We start from the raw sequence: 16477 nt of genomic DNA, 5'->3' as shown, positions 1-16477 counted from the left end.
GGTGGCTCAGTGGGTTAAAGCCTCTGCCTTCGGCTCAGGTCATGATCCCAGGGTCCTGGGATCGAGCCCCACATCGGGCTCTCTGCTCAGCAGGGAGCCTGCTTCCCTTTCTCTCTGCCTGCCTCTGCCTACTTGTGATATCTGTCTGTCAAATAAATAAATTTTAAAAATCTTTAAAAAAAAAAAGAACATATGAGAAAATCAGTGACTATGTAAGTCAATAACCACTTTCCACTTGATGAATGGTCAAAAAGTGTACTTTTAAGAAAATATAAACTAAACCACAATTTTTTAAAAAATCACAGTTGTATTGAAGAAAAAGGGCAAACCCAGTGAATTTGAAATTTCCCTGACACACTACAGAAATAAATTTAAAAATTATAACACCCATTCTTGACAAATCTTTGGGGAGAGGCAGAGGGTATACTTTATATATTAATGATACAAATATAAAATGGCTACATCTTCCTTCAGGGTAATCTATAACATTTTCTTTGACCCATTACCCACTTCCTCTCTCTTGACGGAGGAAAACTAACGTATCAAAATTTTCCATGAAATATTACATGCAATGGGGAAAATTAGCATTAGTTCAAGTGCCCAAAAATATGTAAGTATGTAAAACCATCATATATTACCATATACAAATTAATGACAAGTACCTGGAAGACATAATGCATGGATATGTTTATATGAAATAAAGTAAAATAAAAGAACTTGAACCCATGATCGCATTACAAAATTATACAGAAATATAGAAATATAATTGATCAAATTATACAGAAACATAGAAATATAATTGATCTGTATCAGAAAAGGATTTTGCTTGATATAAATGGCATAACACTGTTAATTAGATTTTTTTTTAAAAGAAAATGCAAACAGGGGCGCCTGGGTGGCTCAGTGGGTTAAGCCGCTGCCTTCGGCTCAGGTCATGATCTCAGGGTCCTGGGATCGAGTCCCGCATCGGGCTCTCTCCTCGGCAGGGAGCCTGCTTCCCTCTCTCTCTCTCTCTGCCTGCCTCTCCATCTATTTGTGAGTTCTCTCTGTCAAATAAATAAATAAAAATCTTTAAAAAAAAATAAATAAAATAAAAAATAAATAAAAAAAAGATTTAAAAGAAAATGCAAACAATTACAATAATGATGTATAACATTTGAAACACTTGCTACTTGCCAGGCATTATTCTAAGTGTTTTTATATCTATCACTTTTATTTGATCTTCGTAATACTCTATATATTGGGTACTATTTTTAAGCTCTATTTTATAGATAGAGAAATTGATATATAGTGTTGTCAAATAAATTACTCTAAGTTACACAGCTTAGCTTAATTGTTTCAAAGTGACAGTGCCTTAAGAATCGTTTAGATAATTTCTGTTTGTTGGTTGTTTTAACTTACCCCCAAATTTTGGGCCTTACATCCCTTGTAAATATCCTCGTTCATTTCTCTAGTGTGAAAAAAAGAGAAGTAAGAACCGAAAATCTCGAGAGTATTCCAAGAAGCCAAAACAATGAATTGTTGAATATAGAACTTGAAAGGATAAAAGTAGAACCATACCCCCAAAAAAGCTTACTTAGGAAGCACAAAAGACTAATAATACAGAAACATACTCTGATATTCAAAAGAGCTACCTCCCCCAAACACACACACATGCGTGCGTGCGTGCACACACACACACACACACACACACACACACACAGAGTCATCTCCCTTATTTCCTGACTCATCACTTGGCACAGACACACCGTACTCACTGGCCCCCTATAATCCAAAGACTTTGAGGAAATTGAGTGGATCCCTCTGAAAAACAAGTTTGAATCTCCAGAAAAAAAAAAAAAAAATCCTCACAGAACAAAAGGACGACCGCCATTTCATCTCTAAGGGAATGGACTAACAAAGACATTGTTTTTACAGGGGGAAATTTTTCCAATTGGATTGATTTCAAGCCTTTGTAGGTTGACTGTTCCCAGGTCAGACTGACCTGTTAGACTTCTTTGTTGCCGTTTGATGGAATTATTCCTTATCTTTCATTCAGAGACCAAGGTGAACTGGAAGCTGGGAGGCCTTTGAAACAGCTTTTTAAAAACATTGTAGGTGGTCAATAGGTCTTCTGTTTTGTACCGAGGTAAAAAATGCTAAGTGAGATAACAATAAAGTTAAATTTAATCTCAGGTTCATAGACCCATCATGGATAATAAAGAGTTTGTATTATCTGCGTGCATGTGGAGAAGCTCAGTGGACGTGAAAATAGGATTTATAATAAAACAAGACTAGAATTTCAGGACAACGGCCATAAAGGAAAGACTTAAAAGGTTTCATCATTAGACTAATTGTAATTCATTTGATCCACCAATGTAACAAAATCCTTCTATCTGCTCTCCCAAGCCATTATTCCTCACATTCAGCATATTGGCTTGTCGATCATTAAATATTCATTCTCTGCAGTGCCTTTTATATCGATTGTAGGTTGTCCTTAGGAAAAGCTTTCAGTGCGTTCAATAGTTTTGAAAGATACTTAGGTTTACTTCATGACTGACAAGTATTTTCCTTTCTTCAAAAGTGGAATAGTAGAACTTAGATCTTTTTATCTAGTCTGGATTCTCATTATTAATGACGACCTCAAATGATACTGAACTGTAACTGAACTCTATTTATAAGAATATTAAAATAAGAAACAGAATAACTTTGCATTCTTTTACCAAAGGAAGTTTTTCAACCAGTGAAGAATGGAGTCTTTGGCAAGAACTAAAGCCAAGGGCTTCAGGTATAGTTTTGCCTTCTTAGAGGAAGAACTAAATAGTTTTATTTAACTGATAAGTCCTTTCATCAAGATTTTTTTACAATTGTTTTAAACCCAAGCTTGTGATTTATAGAAGCCTTCCAAGCAGACCAAGTGCTTTTATTTAAAGAGACAGTTCTCACGTGTATCTAGGTTTCGATGAAGAGTTCTTCTTTGGTTTGAGTACACTATGTCTCATTTCCCATAATGTGGATTTAAATAAAATAGTGCCCCCTACAATCCCAAATATTTCACCACATATTTGTTGTGGTAAATATTTAAGAGAGGCCAACTATTATTATGGAAAGGAAATACATGGATCCATGGAATAATCATTTTCTTTTTTCCAGTTTAATGGAGATGAAACTGAGATACAACATTTTATAAGTTTAAGATGTGTCATTTTCTTTTATCATAGCGAATCCCAAAATGTTTACTGAATGGAATGCTATGTTTTCTGTGTGCTTTAAAAAAAACCCACTGTGTAAAGTATAACTAATATATAAAATGCAGTTCCTACCCTAAAAGAACTAATAGGAAACAATTTGAAATTCATACAAAAGATTTTCCCATTTCATTATTCTTTTAACCAGTTATTTTATTATTTAGCTTCATAAACTCATTTTCTTCCTCTGGTTGTGATCTGAAATTGCAAGTAAACTCTGAAACATCCTACCTTTTCCTCTATTGCCACAATTCCCTTGAAACTTTCAATAAATTATGTTAATGATGAACTTTGTACTTAATGTACATTTTGAAAAACTAATCATTCAGAAACTGGGGACAGAGCAGTCGTCAACAGAGCACTTGAAATTTCAAGTGTTTCCTGACCTTCTAGGTGAGCTCTCCTTCTCTGCTTTATGCATGTGTAGGTGATTAGGAATCCAGTCACCTGGGGGCAATGAAACAGGATGTATTTTTCAGGGCTTTAGCAACTACACTGAACATAAAAGTATATATTTAAGTGGCCATTTGGTTTAATATTTATGTTAATGACAGAGTAGCTTGTATCAGATTAGACCTGCTGTGGAAAATAATTATACTCTAAGAAAAAAAATTTAAAAATGTCTATTTGAAGGCACTGGAAAGTGACCAAAAGTGGGTAGAAACTAGAAGGGAGTTAATTCTTCAAAGAAGGTACTATGCATGCCTTTTTTTTTTTTTTAATGCATGACTTTTTAATTGAAGACACTGCCCAGTATCTGTGATGCAGAGTGGCTAGAACACAAGTAGAAAAATATAGTCTTAATAGCTTACAAAGTTAAAGTACAGAGTTTGGGGCACATAATAAAGCAGATACACTCAGACTGGAAAGGAACTCGGACTAGAAAGGAACTTCCTCAGCTTGATAAAGGGCATTTATGAAAACCCTTCAGCTAATGGCATCCTTTTTTTTTTTAAATTAACATATAATGTATTATTTGCCCCAGGGGTACAGGTCTGTGAATCATCAGGCTTACACATTTCACAGCACTCACCATAGCACATACCCTCCCCAGTGTCCATAACCCAACCACCCTCTCCCTAACCCCTAACCCCCAACAACCCTCAGTTTGTTTCGTGAGATTAAGAGTCTCTTACGGTTTGTCTCCCTGCCCGGTCCCATCTTGTTTCATTTTTTCCCTCCCTACCCCCCATGACCCCCTGCCCTGCCTCTCAAATTCCTCATATCAGAGAGATCGTATGATAATTGTCTTTCTCTGATTGACTTATTTCACGTAGCATAAGAAACAAAATCTTGCCATTGGCAACAATGTGGGTGGAACTAGAGGGTATTAAGCTAATAGCATTCTTGATGATGACAAAAAAACCCCCAACTTTTCCTTTACCATTTGGAGTTCAATGGCCAGTGACTGGGGCCTGCAAATTAACCTGACATAAGACAGATTACAGGAGAAAAGACTTACACATTTCATCAATTTTAACATTTTTATGTGCATGAGAGCATCACAGAAAAGAAATGAAAACCCAAAGAAGTGATTAGACTAAGGGGTTATATACCATTTTAACAAAGTCAAAGTAATGTGGAGAAGTGACTAGACAAAAGAAAGGAGGTTTGGGTAACTATATATATTGAAGAAACTAATTTGAAATAAGGATTATTTTAGTAAAGTTTGCTTATGCAGCCTCATCTCTGGTAATAAGAGTTGCTCTCCTCATCCTGGTTCAGGAGATAGCAGGGGGAAGGAGGAAATTTATGCCAGTGATACATTCACAAAGGGAAATTTATGTCCTGCATTTAGGCACTAAAGGGGAAGACAGAGGAATTTTCTCCCATCTATTGATTTTTAGTTGCCTTCAGTTCAAAATAATTCTTATGCCAAAGTGACATATTTGGAAGCAGCATATTTTGGACCCTCTCAATGGTGAATGACTATTGCTCCTCTTCTAAGGATGGAGACAAGGCAATAATGTCGACTCTCTTCTTACTACTATTTTATTGGTAAAACAAGAAATAGAAATAAAAGACATGATAATTGAGTGGAAGAAGGAAAATGATTCCTATTTGCAGGTAATATAATCGCTTACATGGAACATTTTTTTAAAATGTTATTTATTTATCTGTCAGAGAGAGAATATGTGTAAGAGCACAAGCAGGGGGAGGGCCAGAGGGAGAAGGAGACTCCACACTGAGCAAAAAGCCTGATGTGGGACTAGATCTCAGGACCCTAAGATCATGACCTGAGCTGAAGACAGATGCTTCACGGAAGGCAGTTGGAGGCTGAAGACAGATGCTTCACGGAAGGCAGTTGGTGGCTGAGCCACCCAGATGTCCCTAAATGGAACATTTTAAGGAATTTACAAATAAAGGTACTGAAACTAAATGTGAGTTGAGCAAGATTTCAGGATATAAGGTCAATATAAAGAATCTATGTATTTCTATGTATTAACAGTAAATAATTTAAAAAAATCAAAGTAAAAAATAATTCCATCAACAATAGCATTAAAAACTTAAAACAGGGACAAATTTAACAAAAGACATACAAAACCTCAATGCCAAAAATCATAACCGATAAGAGCCATTAAATAACACTTAAATAAATATAGAGATACATCATGTTCATGTTTTGGAGGAGTCCATATTATTAAGATGTCAATTCTTCTCAAACTGACCTAGAAATGTATTGCAATCCTAACCATAATCCCAGAAGATGTTTTTGTAAAAGTGACAGTCTGATTCTAAAAGTTCTGTGAAAAGGCAAAGGATCTAAGATAGACAAAATATAATGAAATAAAATCACAGAACTGGAAGATTTAGACTACTTCACTTCAAAATTTAATACAAAGTTATAGTTATCAAGATGTATAATACTGGCAGCAGAATAGATTAAAGGGATGGACTAAAGAGCAGAAATTGGCCAACACTTATATTGTTACTTCACTTTGGACAAAGATGTCCATTCACAGAAAGAGAAGAAACAATCCTACAATTTGTATGGAACCACAAAAGACCCTGAATAGCCAAAGCAATCCTGAGAAAACAGAACAAAGCTGGAGCTATCATCCTCCTGGATTTCAAACTATATGATAAAGTCACACTGATAATGGCCCTAAAGCAATTCAATGAGGACAGGAAGTCTTCAATAAATTATCTGGAAAACTAAATAGCCACATGGAAACAAAAGAACTGTAACCTCTACCTTACTAATTCAAGTCACAAACCTAAATGTAAAGGGTAAATTATAGAGATTCTAAAGGGAAAATATAAGTATACTGTCAAAACCCAGGGAAAGGCAAAGATTTCTTAGTTAGGACAGAGAAAGAAACAACCATAGAAGAAAACTGATGAATTGCACTTCGTCAAAATTAAAAATTAAAAATTTCTGTCAAGAGACACTTAAAAAAATGAATAGGATACAACAGCCTGGGAAATGTGTGTTAACATATATCTGACAAAGGGCTTATATTCAGAATTTTTTTTTTTTTTTTTTTTTTTTTTTTTATATTCAGAATTTTTAAATGTGGACTACAACTCAATCATTAAAAGACATAAATCCAAGTGGCTCCTGGATGGCTCAGTTGGTTAAGCGTACAACGTTTGGTTTCAGCTCAGGTGGTGCTCTCGGGTCCTGAGGTGGAGCCCCAGTTATGGCTCCGTGCTCAGCACACAGAGTCAGCTTGTCTCTCTCCCTCTTCCTCTGCTTCTTCTCCCCCTGCCCTTGCCGGCTTCCACATGTACACACATGCTCTCTCTCTCTCTCAAACAAATAGATATATAAAATCTTTAAAAAAGACATAAATCCAAGAAAAAAGTGGATAAAAACTTTAAGAGACACATGACAAAGGAGGTGTTATGAATGTCAGATAAGCACAATAAATTGTTCAATCTTATTGGTCATCAGAAAAATGTAAATTAAAACTGCAATGAGTAAGCAAAGGAAGGCAAGGCAGGGTGGGGAGAGAAACCAAGAGAACAGACCCTTCTCAATAAAGAAGAAACTGCCAGTTACCAGAGGAGAGTTGGGTGGGGGGGATGGGTGAAACAGGAGATGGGGATTAAGCAGTGCACTGGTGATGAGCCCAGGGTGCTATCTGAAAGTGCTGAATCATTATATTGTATACCTGAAACTAACACTACACTGTATATTAACTGTACTAGAATTAAAATAAAATTTAGAAAACTGCAATGAGATACTATTTCATACCCAATAGAATGGATAAAATTAAAAACACTGAAAATACCAAATATTGGCCAAGATGTGGTGGAACTTTCATGAACTGCAAAGTAACACAACAGTTAGAAAAGATTTGGCAATTTCTTTTAAAGTTAAACATACCCCTACCCTATGACTCAGAAACTATACTCCTAAATATTTACCAAAGAAGAATGAAAAAGACATGAACAAGAACATTCATAGCCATCAAAAACTGAAAACAATGCAAATGCTTACTAATAGGTGAATGGATAAACAAATTGTGGTATATTTAAACACTGGAAAATTATCCAAAGGAAAGAATGCCTAAAACCATAGATGAACCTTGGACATTATGCTCAGTAAAAAATAGAACTTAGATACAAAGAGTATCACTGTATTATTCCACTTACACGATTTTTTTAAATTGAAGTACAGTTGACATAGAATATGATATTAGTTTCAGGCATATAGCATAGTGATTCAGCATTTATATACATTACAAAAGGCTCACCATGATAAGGGTAGTTATATGTCCCTATACACAGTTATTACAATATTATTGACTCTCTTTCCTATGCTGTGCATTATAATCCCATAACTTATTTCTTGTATTTTTTAAAGATTTATTATTTATTTTTTTGAGAGAGAATGAGAGTGAGAGAGAGCATGAGAGAGGAGAAGGTCAGAGGGAGAAGCAAACTCTCCACTGAGCCGGGAGCCCGATGCAGGACTTGATCCCAGGCCTCCAGAGCTGAAGGCAATTGCTTAACCAACTGAGCCACCCAGGTGCCCCCTTATTTTATAACTGAGAATTTGTACCTCGTACCCCCTTTACCTATTTCACTCATCCCTCATTATTCTCCCCAGTAGCAACCACCAGTTTGTTTCCTGTATTTATGAGTCTATTTCTGTTTAGCTTTGTTTTTTTTTTTTAGATTCCCCATATAAGTAGAATCATACAATATTTGTCTTTTCTTGTCTGACATATTTCACATCACATAGTAGTCTCTAGATCCATCCATGTTGTCACAAATGGCAAGATTTTATTCTTTCTTATGGCCGAGTGATATTTCATTATGTGTGTTTGCATGTGTATATATATATGTATATATTGTGTATATATACATCTGTATATGTGTGTGTATGTGTGTGCATAGATAGACAGATGTGCATATACCACATTTTCTTTATCCATTCATCTACGAATGGATACTCAGTTACTTCTGTATCTTGGCTATAAGAAATAATGCTGCAGGGCACATAGGGGCACATACAGCTTTTCAAATTGGTGTTTTCATTTTCTTTGGGTAAATAGCTAGAAGCTAAATTACTGAATTGTATGATACTTATATAATTTTCTTTAATAGGTTAAAAAAAATCTATGCTGAAATAATAAATCTAGGATAAAAAAACTAGAAGAGCATTTTGTCTCTGGTGAGGTGATAATTAGGAAGAAGTATAAGGGAAATTTATGGAGTGAGGAAATGTTCTAAATTTTGAAAGGGATGTGGGTTATATGGGAGTATGCATTTGCCCAAACTCATCAAATCACATATGTTATGGAATGTATGTTTGTGTCCCCCCAAAACTCATACGTTGAAATTCTAACCCTTATGGTGATGCTTTAGGAGGTGGGACATTTGGCAGGTAATTAGGTCTTGAGAGTGGCACCTTCATGAATGGGATTTGTGCCCTTATCAAAGAGACTCCAGAGAACTCTTACCCTCTTTACACTGTGTGAGGATACAGTGTGAAGTGTGTCTGGAAGCAAAAAAAGGGCTCTTGCCAGGACCTGACCATGTTGGCTCTCTAATCTTGGATTTCGAGCCTCCAGAACTGTGAAAAACAAGTTTCTGTTGTTATAAACCCCTCAATTTATGACACTCTATATAACAGCTCTAACAGATTAAGACAGTATACTTAAGATTTGTGCATTTCATGGCACTGACATTTTACCTCAAGGACAAAGGACCCGAAACAAACATTAACTGTAATAGGTTTGCTTTTCTCAATGGATTAGCAATTCCAAAACTATTCTCTGTGTCTTCTAGACTTGAGCATGTGTAAAAATATATTGAGGATAATGAAAATCAACTTTCTCCTTTTTGCTGAAGGGAGTTAGAAATATGGAAAAGGAAAGAATGAAGTGTGTCTTGTGCTACTGGATTGAGATTGGAGACACAAATATTAACTCATGGTTTTTAATATATTTATACGTTATAATGGATTGAATGTTTGTGTCCGTCCCCAAATTCATTGTTGAAACTCTAATCCCAATGTGATGATATTTGGAGGTGAGCTTTAGGGTTGGGGGGGAGATGATTAGGTCATAATGGAGCTGTCCTCATGAATGAGAATAGTTTTCTTATAAGAATCCAGAAAGCCAGCTACCTCTCTTTTTACCATGTGAGGACACAGTTAGAAGACAGCAGTCTAAACCAGGAGGAGAGTTCTCACCAGAAACTTGACCATGCTGGCACCCTAATCTGGGATTTCTAGCCTCAGAACTATGAGAAATAAATGTTGGGTTTTTTTTTTTAAGATTTTTTTAAATTTATTTATTTGACAGAGAGAGATCACAAGTAGGCAGAGAGGCAGGCAGAGAGAGAGGAAGGGAAGCAGGCTCCCTGCTGAGCAGAGAGCCTGATGTGGGACTCGATCCCAGGACCCTGAGATCATGACCTGAGCCGAAGTCAGCGGCTTAACCCACTGAGCCACCCAGGTGCCCTAAATGTTTGTTTTTTGAACCACACATCTAAGATGGTAATTTATTATAGTAGCCCAAACTGACTGAGCTATACAGATAGTAGCAGTTACAGATGCAGAAATAAATCTAAATATATGTGTTTGTATGTGTACATGTATATATAATTTCCTAGATACAGCTACTCACAAGGCCCAGAAGAGATTTTAGCAAAGAGCACACCTGTCACCCAGATCATTGTTTCTAATTACCTTTTATCCATTAAGTAGAATCTGAATTCCTCAGGGGAAATGCTGGTTCCAAAAGTGGGGCAAGAGAAGTGCAAGATGAGTCAGGAACCTCTTACTGTATCTGTAAAGATACGCTCAGAATAAGATGAGCACACATCGGAAGGATTTAGAATTTGTCCTGAAGTAGCTCCCACTGACCAACACTGGGGCAGATTGAACATTGAGGTGATAAGGGTTAATGCACAATAACCCATTGAATAAAGTTAAAAGTTTTGAGTCTATACTGATACAATGAAGGAAGGACGGGACGGACGGAGGGAGGAAGGAAGGGAAAAGAAAGAAAGGAAGAAAGAAAGAAAGAAAGGAAGGAAGAGGAACTGCCTGCACTATGCTAACTAACAAACACGGAAGGGATGGCGGAGTTAGAAAATCATTCCAGGGGCTCCTGGGTGGTTCAGTGGATTAAAGCCTCTGCCTTCAGCTCAGGTCATGATCCCAGAGTCCTGGGATCGAGCCCCGCATCTGGCTCTCTGCTCAGCAGGGAGCCTGCTTCCCTCTCTCTCTACTGTCTCTCTACCTACTTGTGATCTCTCTCTCTCTCTCTCTATCTGTTAAATAAATGAATAAATAAAATCTTTAAAAAAAATCATTCCATGAGTGGAAGTATGAAGTGGAAAGGACATTTACAGAGTCTCTGAGTTTCTCCCCACAAGTTTCTTTAATTCATTTTCAATGAAAAAAACGGTAGTGACTTGATCATGGAGAAACCTCCTATATACCACCCTAACCAGGAGACCAAAGTGATCATCACCAACACTGAGACCACCGGACGTCAGGGGGCTCCTGGTTTGATGCCCCGAGATACACTTTCTGAAGCCCATTGTATCACGCATCCTGAACTAGGACGCACACAAACCCGGACGGGGAAGAATCCCCAGACAAACCAAAACAGAGGGAGAACTGTACGCAATAATTGGCCTGCACTTGTCAAGTGTGCCCTGGTGAGGGAAGAAGCTGAAGAAGTGTCGCACAGGACAGAAGTCTCAGAGCTGTGGCCTCTGAATGCAGGGGGAGCTCCTGGATTGGATGCTTGAATGGAAGAACACGTAGCTTCGAAAGGATACTCAGGGGGCAAATGGCAAGATTCGAATATGGGTTTTGGGTTAGATAATAGCATTTATCAACATGGAATTTCTTTATTTTGAAGTTTTGAATATGCTTATGAAAGGGAGTGTCTGTATTCTTAGAAAATATACATGACTATTTGGGGATAAAGGCGAAAAATGTCTCCAACTCTCTCAAATGGTTCAAATAACAGTGTGTGTTTGTGTGTGTGTAGAAAGGTGGGCACGCAAAAGGGGCAGAATAGAGATAGTGAATACGGTAAAGAGCTATAGAAATTTCTTGTATTATTCTTTTTTTAAAAAATATTTTATTTATTTATTTGACAGAGAGAGCGAGATCCCAAACAGGCTGAGAGAGAGAGAGAGGAAGGGAAGCAGGCTCCCTGCTGAGCAGAGAGCCCGATGCGGGGCTCAATCCCAGGACCCTGAGATCATGACCTGAGCCGAAGGCAGAGGCTTAACCCACTGAGCCACCCAGGCGCCCTCTTGTATTATTCTTATAACTGTTCTGTAAGTTTGAAATTATTTTAAACTAAAATATTATGCAAGATGTGGTCACCTACATCTATGTAACTCTTGGCCCATGTATCTTAGTCTTAGAGCTAGAACATAGGCAAGACGTCACTAAAACTATAACTAAGATTTTAAAGGCAGGAACTTGCACCTTGAAAAAGATGAAGATTAATGACTGTACTACCCGTTTCAAAAGAAAGCTTTTTACAACCACATATACTCATTTTAATAGGCATAATCTTCATTCTGTCTTTTAATTTACCATATCGATCTCCTATTTATGTCAGCAGAAGAACATATAGGTTTGAATTATTTGAAATGCAAACTATTTTTCTTCTATTTGATTCGTTTATCAATGGTATTGGTTTTCTGTTATTGCTGTAACAAATTGTTAGGAACTTCAGGGCTTACAGCAACACAACTCTGTTCTCCAATACTCCAGAGATCAAAATTGCAAAATAAGTCTTAAGGAGCCGGAATCAAGGCGTCAGTGGGGTTGGTTCCATCTGGAGCCGTGGGGAGATTCTCTTCTACTTCTAGGGGCTGCGCCTTCCCCTTTCCTCCTGGCTGCATTCAACCAACCTCAGCAGCCTTGGCTTTTCCTCTCCTGTGGTCCGATATCCCTCGGCTTCCATCTTGTAAGGACACTTGAGATTGCATTAGGGCCCCCTGGGATCTTCCAGGTAGTCTCCTCCTCCCCAAATCCTTACCTTAGTTACATCTGCAAAGTCTCTTTTGCCATATAAGATAAATTCACAGGTTTGGAGCATTAAGACCAGGAGTGCCATTACGAAGCCTAAAACACTGACTATTTTAACTACTCAGTCTCTGTCTACAAAACCAAATGAAATATTTGAAATTATAACAATTTAGGTATTATGTCATAGAAATTAGAATTTCGAAGAAAAATATCAAAGTTAAACTAATAGTTTTATAGTATTACTTAATTTTAAGGGTTTTCCCCCCATTAATTCACTTCTAACTATACTGAAGAAAGATTCTAGATAAAAAGTAGCTTATTGTGAAAAATAATAAACATGAATCAACTTTGGAAGATCATATATCTTTCTCTAATTACCTTTTTATTCATTGAGCATTGAGCAAATACTCATTCGGTGCCAAGTCCTGTTGTAGATGTTGGACAGTAGAGAAGAGGCTATTTCCAAGTCCATTTATTTCTCGTGGCAGACTGTATTTTCCACCATGGCTACAAAAACATCTCCCACCGTACCTGCTTATCTTACAGTGAAACTGTCACTCCTCCCAGTGAGAGGTGGACTGTATCCCTTTCTTTGAATCCAAGCAGGACTGTGAGTACAGCAGTTGGGTTGTGGTTTGTTTGTTTGTTTGTTTTTTAAGATTTTACTTATTTGAGAGAGAGAGAGATAGCATGAGCAGGGGGAGGGAAAGAGAGAGAGGAGAAGCAGACTCCCCTCTGAGCAGGGAGCCTGACTCGGGCCTCTATCCCAGGACCCTGGGATCATGACCTGAGCCAAAGGCAGATTCTTAACAGACTGAGTCACCCAGTTACCTCTTGCTACATGACTTCTGAGATTGGGTCATAAAGATCAACACAGCTTCTGCACAGTGGTCTAGGAACTCAACTCCCACACTGTATGGAAGCTTAGCCACATGGAGAGGCTAACATATTGCCTTATGTGGGTATTCCAGCCAAAAACCCGATAATTACCAGCCAGACATCTAACTAAGGAAAGTTTAAAAAAATAGCTACATTCATCCAGTCAACCCCCAGGATCATGAAAAACAATAATAAAATAATATAGTTGTTTTAAGCCTCTAAGTCTTAGAGTGATTTTTTATACAATGATGGACAGCCCAACATCTCTTGTCTCCTCCTTTTGTGAACATAGATAATATTTATACTTATATTTCCCAGTTCATATGAAATTTAGAACAAATTGCTTCTTACCAATTTCACTAAATGATACTATGTATATATCATTCTTTGAAAGCAATAAAAAAATAATGAAGGAAACTCCAAGTGCTTTTATGTGTTTCTTAAGTGGTTATTGATGAAATAAAATGATAAAAACAAATAGAGCAAGAATAAGTAAAAAAATTCTGAAGCTTTATGACTTCTAGAGCAAAATCACTGCTTTTTTTTTTTCTGTCTCATCAAGGAATTTTAAGCTTTAAAATTTCTCCACTAAATCTGGCCTTCTAGAATTTCTATTTAAACATCTATTATTATCTATCTAGTAGCCCAAGCCAGAACCTTGGATGTTAACCTTGATATCTCTCTCCATCAGCAGCAATTTCCAATCAAGCAATAAGTCTTGGTCATTTCTTCTCAAAAATCTTCTGATTTTTTTACCCCCTATTTTTAGCAAGGGAAAGAGAGAAATAGAAGAAGAGACAGAGAGAGAAAGAGAATCCTAAGCAGTCTCCATGCTCAACCTGGAGCCCAATATGAGACTTGATATCACAACCCTGATAACCTGAATTGAAATCAAGAGTTGGATGCTTAACCGACTGAGCCACCCAGGTGCCCTGAGATTCTGAAATTTTACTCTTCTTTTCAACAATTCGGGCATGACTTAAATTCACCGGAAGTGTACTTAGAATTTCCAGCACATCTCCCAAATCTCTCGTTTCCATCACTTCTTTGCATCGGAATGAAAATCTGATCCCATGACTTCCCTTCTTCCCTTTGATAACTTCTCACTGCTCTCAGAGAAAGGGACCACATCTTAAACATGGTCCACATTGCCTCCCTCTCTGGCTTCTTCCCCTCACCCTCTTACCTAGTATTCTAGCCACAATGGCCTTTTGTTTTTTCAATGCTTTTTCCACCAAGAAATTTCACTGACTGTGATCCCTAAGCCTGGAAGTGTTCTCACCCCCTTTCTTGGCCAATACTTCTTTAACAGTCTGAGCTCAGCTTCATGGGTCCCTTTCTCAGAGAAGTCTGCCCTAAGTCCCCAGCCCAGGTCAAGTACTTTGCACTTTTACATTTACCATGCAGATGAAAAAAGTGACAGGTATGAAAAATAAGTTCGTGAGATCTCACATTGTTTTTCCACTACCACAATCAATTGAAATCTCTTATAAGAAGGTAGCTTCATTTTCGAGGATAGAATAGATGGAAAGAAGATGTCCATCAACCAACGAATGGATAACAAAGATGTGATCTTCTTTCTAGAGGGAGACAAACCATAAGAGACTCTTAACTATGGGAAACACACTGAGGGTTGCTGCAGGGGAGGTGGGTAGGGGGATGGCGTGACTGGGTGATGGGCATGAAGTGGAGCACTTGAAGAATGATCACCGGGTGTTATATGCAACTAATGAATCACTAAATTCCACCTCTGAAAATAATAATATACTATATGTTAATTAAATTGAATTTAAATAAATTTTAAAATAACAGATGGGAAGAGAGATGATGTGGCAGACCAAAGTGCTAGGAGCTCTTCAGGCTGAAGGTCAGGAAGAACATTTTGAGAAAGCTGATTTTTTCCTCAGTGACCAGCTGCTGAAAGCTATATTGAGAGTGTAAGATACAGGAAAAGATGCTAACGATGTTTTGTTGTGCAATAAGAATGGACTCTCCCTTGGGTATTTTCTGGAAAGTCTGTAATAAAGATTTGAGCTGTTTTTACTTAATATGTTCTGCTGCACGAACCAAGAGAGTGGCTGGTTCTGTGGGTTACCTACATTGAATATTCATTTAATGACTCTCTCTTCCCTTCTCCCACACTTAGATACAAACTGTATAAAGTGGGTGTCCTTGTCTGTTTTGCTTATTATTTTAGCCCTGGTGTTTGTACACTGAGCTGCAGATGCTGAATCAATATTGGTTGAGTTAATATGTGAGTTGGGGCAATTTGCTTACCTTCTCCAGGCCTCAGTTAGCATTGCACTTCATGCTTCTCAATGTTTTCAACAGAAACAGCACCAACTGCAGAGGAGAAAAAAAAAAAAATTACCCCCTAGAAGTCTGGTTAGCCTGAAGCAGCCAATTATAGTTCTGATATTTCTCTGGAGTTTCTTTGAAGTGTCATGTTTCGTCTTAAAAACTTATTTCATGATTCATCTTAAAACATTTAAATTTCACATTTTATGTCATTCTATGTCAGCATGTATTTAAAACTAAAGTAATTTTAATTTAAAATTTTTCAGTAAAAATGAGGGGCATTGTATCTCTTACCTCCAGGGCAATGCAAACCTTAAACCTGTTAAGGCATACAAGTATTCATTAAGTGATCTGCAAGGTTCCCTTTTTGCTCAAAGTTTTATGACTCTTTGATCCATTAGGATCAACTCATATTTACTATGTTCCTTTCCTGTTCAAGTCACAGGTGGGGGAGAACCCAAGGACAGTCCAATAAACTGTGTGTTTTTAAGGAAATGGAGCTGTGATGACAAGTCATACACACGTAGAAAGATAACATTATGAGGTACTGTAGAGTGAGTGCCAAGTATGTGGAGCAGCTTGTCAATGCAGAAGAGTCCAGAAGAAGGAT

This window comes from Mustela erminea, chromosome 21 (assembly GCF_009829155.1).
Source record: "Mustela erminea isolate mMusErm1 chromosome 21, mMusErm1.Pri, whole genome shotgun sequence".
NCBI lineage: Eukaryota > Metazoa > Chordata > Mammalia > Carnivora > Mustelidae > Mustela > Mustela erminea.
The sequence above is the reverse complement of the archived record's forward strand: the minus strand, read 5'-3'. Positions refer to the sequence as shown.